Genomic DNA, 4,811 nt, shown 5'->3' on the forward strand with positions numbered 1-4,811 from the left:
AATAGAAGTTTTCTAAGACAATTATAAAAGACTCAAATTAGAGAAGAAAGTAATAAAAGAAAATGAAGAGGAGCTCGATATGGCTTTGGTGGGGACATTTTCAATCAGAATTGTTATATTGAGAAACTCCTTCCGCTATGTCATAGAGGTCACTCAATGGCCCAAGACTTAGACCATTCAATGTACTTGTTAGTTTTACATTATCTTGAAAACAAACCATGAAACTAGGCAGCCTTTTAAGCTCTGGGAATAAAAATCTCTCCAGTGATGGATTCAGACTGCATTAAATGGCCCAAAAAAAATCTTATTCAGTCCCTTGCCCAAGAACACTCTAGAAGGAATTTGAGGTTTCAAATCTTCTGTAATAAACTCCAAAGAGAAAACTACAAGTTCTGCTCTAACTCAGAATATTCAGTAACTTTCAAAGTAAATGTATACATTATCTATGGAAATTTTCTGCACCTGGGAAATCAGCAACCTAACTGATTTTCTAGAACAATTAGAAATCAGATGCACAATCCTCACATTGGAACTGACTAAACAGGAACAGAGAGAATAGCTAGAGACTCTAACCCCCTCTGCAGCCAAAATAAGAAAGCCCTGTGAACTCAGGTCCCTATTCTAGCACTGGACAAGTGAACAACTGACTTACAGCTTCTGGGTCTTCTCATTAATAGTATAGAAGGCCTTGGCAATTCGCTAATTTTCTCCAGCCTTCAGTCTTAGCCAAGTCCCTTTCAGCTCAAGACATCTCTCTTTTCTCCTGATATTGTCATGTGTTGGACTGTGCAAAAACAGAGACAAGTTATCGCATGAGAAATTTATTAGGAAGGCTTAGTGGATGAATACCTGGAGAAAGGAAAGAAATGGAAATGAGCAGGAGTGAGCAATTGTAGAAGCTGAGTTCCACAAATACTTCAGTTAACCCCCAGGGAACCTGGAACTAGGTAAACTTACCTAGACTTGGATTGGGCTAGGCAGGCCTTTCTATCCCTGCACTTATATTCTTTCTCCAGGAAAGGCCATGATCTAGAGTAAATTTCTTAACCAGGAATTTAGAGAGGGCTGTGAGCTCTGTATGTCTGCTCATACCACTTTAGTAGCTGGGAAATAATCCCTTCATTCCTAAAGGAAAATCTAGCAGCAGCTCTTAATCTTCATTTCAATGCAATATTTTCCCCCTGGCTGCATGAGATAAACTATAACCTTCTATTACAAAATTTGATTCATCTTCTATTTAGCCACAGCTTAAGATCAAGATGTAAATTGAGAATTCAGGGACTCTGAGTTTCAATCTTAGATATGAAAAATTCATGACCAAATTTCATGTCATATACATCAAATCCTTGAGCTGCTGCTTTTCTAAAATTTATTTTATTTTTTTGGTCCAGTCATGGGGCCTGAACTCGGCCTGGGCGCTGTCCCTCAGCTCTTCAGCTCAAGCTAGTGCTCTACCACTTGAGCCACAGAGCCACTTCCATTTTTTTTTCTTTTTTGCTTATATGGTGCTGAGGAATAGAACCCAAGGCCTCATGTATGCAAGGCAAGTGCTCTACCACTGAGCCACCTTCCCAGTCTGAGTTGCTGCTTTTATCAGAATTCAAATGAAATTGTTTGGAGGTGGACAGGAGACACAAGAACCACTGAAATAATCCAGTTGCATCTGCTGAACAGATATGCAAAACATTAATAAGTTTAGAGGATACTCTATTAATGTTGAAGCCACCTAGATTTTTGAACATGATTTCAAAGTAAAAATATAACAGAATCCCAAATACCATGTAGTTTCTTTATTGTGTCTTTATGCCATAAAATGAAACAAATGAAGAAACAAAATACTGTTCCTTGTCTGTTCAATCTTCCGCCAAATCAAGATCAATTGTTTTGGTACCAATACCACTTAGACTTATTTGCTTTGTATTTACTAAAGATTTCAGCCAAAATTGGATCTGTTCAAAGCTAATGAAAAGCAGTATATGCACACTGTGCAATGGCTTCCTGACTTGTAACTATCATAACTAAACCTTGAAATGTGATTTCTTCAAATTCCCTGACACACTCTACTTAAATTAACATACCATAACATCAGGTTGGGGTCTCTCAATTTTAGAGAAATTTACAACTTCCTGTTCAGAATTCTTTATTCTTAGGCAATTAAACCATAGGCACCTACAACATTTCTGGGAAGAAATTTTATTTGTGATTCTATTCTATTCTATCATGCATTTCATTTTTACTGTATTCAGTTCAGTTCAACCAATCATACCTGGAGGGCTACTATGCCCAACACCTTGTGAGAGATTCAGAAGTTAACCCCACACCGATCTGACCTTACAAACATATGGGAATGCACATTACGAATTCTGTAAGATAGTTACAGTAGGTTGAAGCATATGAAAGTTAACATAGTTCATCTACAATGGAAACAAGCAGTCATTACATTTGATTCTACATAATATAACATAGAAGAAACATAATTGTTTCTCATAATAGGATGGGAAAACAACTATTATGTAAACCCGGGAGAAGGAAAAATTCATTATAATTAGAGGAATTAAAGAAGGCTTAATGAAATACCATAGACTTGTACTTAATAGAACAATTTCAGCAGGGATGGTAGACAATGTGTATATATACAGTTAGAGATGGCAGTGCTCCACACTTAGCCTGGAAAGAATGGAACATGAGAGCTCTTCTTTTGTCTCAGACTTCTAAGTACTCTCTTCTTGGAAGCAATTCTCTACAAAGTGCTTAGGATTTAATTTGGATTTTAGTTTAAAAAAAACATTTTAATCCTCTCAGAAGCAAGTGTACAATGTATGTGTTTGGAACTCCTATAGAAAAAAACCTTTCAAACCTTTAAATGATGGTTGAAACACTATCTTGCACCAGCTGTCTGAAAAGGCTTATTTTTTTTCCTTTTAGCTACCTGGAAAATGTGGAGTTTCTATTTCGAGAGAGCAGATGAGCCTCGTGAAGGCTTATCTTTCATTTAGGCAATAAAAATGTCCACCCACCTGTGCCACCCACACTAAACAATCAATAGGAATGAAATTTTGGCCTACATGGACTGAAAATAGTACAGCCAAAACAAAGAAAGATACCAGAGAAGGAATAGATGTAAAAGTTTAATTTCATTTATGACATGTTCTACATAAAAGCATTAAGTCAGCACTCCACATAAAATAGAGATGATCAGATATGCTCCTTTGTTTTTAAAATATATTGTTATGTTTTTTTAAGATTTGGTAATAAAACAAATTGTCTAAATAATTTTTAAGTTGATTACAAACAAAAATTATGAAAATTTTGCATATGTTAAAAAACATGCATTACTAACATTTTTTACCATTCTTTATCCTTTTTTAATTCAATACTTAGAAAATTTAATGTATGTAACTCCCATCATATTTCTTCAGGCAGTACTGGTTGAAAAAATGTAATTTTAATTTCTCTAAGCCTCCGTTTGCATTTTGGTGAAATAAAGAAAACAACTACTGCTTTGTTTCACTGATTGATTCTCCAGACAAACAATCTAATGTAAAGATACTTGACGAACTTTATAAACATTTGAATGCATGCATTATAATACTGCATACCTATTACACACTTCATAAGTACAAGTGTCTGTCAAGAAGTATCCTTCCTTATGAAAAGCCTGCATAATAAATCAAGGTGAAAAACCTAACTTTTTGCTACCCTGCCATAGAATTTAATGTGCTGACCCCAAGTAAGAAATGTAGACTGATTCTCCAAGTCCTTCAGCTTATATAAATTTGAAATTCTAAGCATGCTAAGCCTTCAACAGGCTCCTTGATGGATGATGCCTCCACAAGCAGGATATCATTAGGGTAGCAAGCTCAAAGGATAAAGGAAGCTAGCACACTGTTCTCAGAGGTTAGCCTGGTGAGGATTTGAAAGGCTGGGATGTTAGTTGTCACCTGATTGGTGAACTTATCAATGCGCATCTGCAGTAAACCCTTAGCCTTGCTATCTAGACCCAGTGCTTGGATCACTGCTAATTGTCAAGACAATGGTAATTTTCTAACTACCATGTAAGTATAAAAATTTGAAATAAATATGTTAGAAACAATTGCAAGAAAGAAAAAACATTTGAATCCTTATCTTGGGGTTCCTTTCGCCTAACATCAACTTATCTGACCGTTTCTGCTTGTCTCAGACATATACTAGTAATTGCAAATAAGGGAAACCATGGGACCTATGTTTCTTTGGGCCTGGCTTACCTCACTTATTTTAATTTTTTCCAAGTTTTTCCATTTCCTAACAAATGGGGCAATGTCGTTCTTTCTGATATTTATTAGATGATTTCTTTGTTGCTTTGTATGTCCCTCGCTCACGGTATAACCCCTGCTTTCACTGATTTGATGTTGGTATAATTTGTGGAGGGTAAGGGAAAAAAACAAATTGTTTATACAGGAATGTCATAAGCGTGAAGAAGCTACTCAAAACTGATACAGGATTTGCGTGAACAACTTGAGAATACTTAAAGAGAAAGGGAGGAATGGCGTGAGCAGACTGAGAACACTCAAAGAGAACTGCAGGAATCCCATGAATGGGAAGAAAGAGAACTGAAGGAATCCCACAAACGGGAAGTAGCTAATCAAAGAGTAATACAGGAATTGAGAGACCAGGTAGAGAATACACAAAGATCACCAAAGGCATTCATGGAATCCATTAACAAAGAGCTGAAAGAAGTCAGGGAGACCACAAAGGGAATGCTGAATGGAACCCAACAGAAGGAATGGGAGTCCAAAGAAACCATAACCAATCAACTAAGTGATCTGAGAACA

The sequence above is a fragment of the Dipodomys ordii genome, unplaced genomic scaffold (genome assembly GCF_000151885.1).
Source record: "Dipodomys ordii isolate 6190 unplaced genomic scaffold, Dord_2.0 Scaffold25, whole genome shotgun sequence".
NCBI classification, from domain to species: Eukaryota; Metazoa; Chordata; class Mammalia; order Rodentia; family Heteromyidae; genus Dipodomys; species Dipodomys ordii.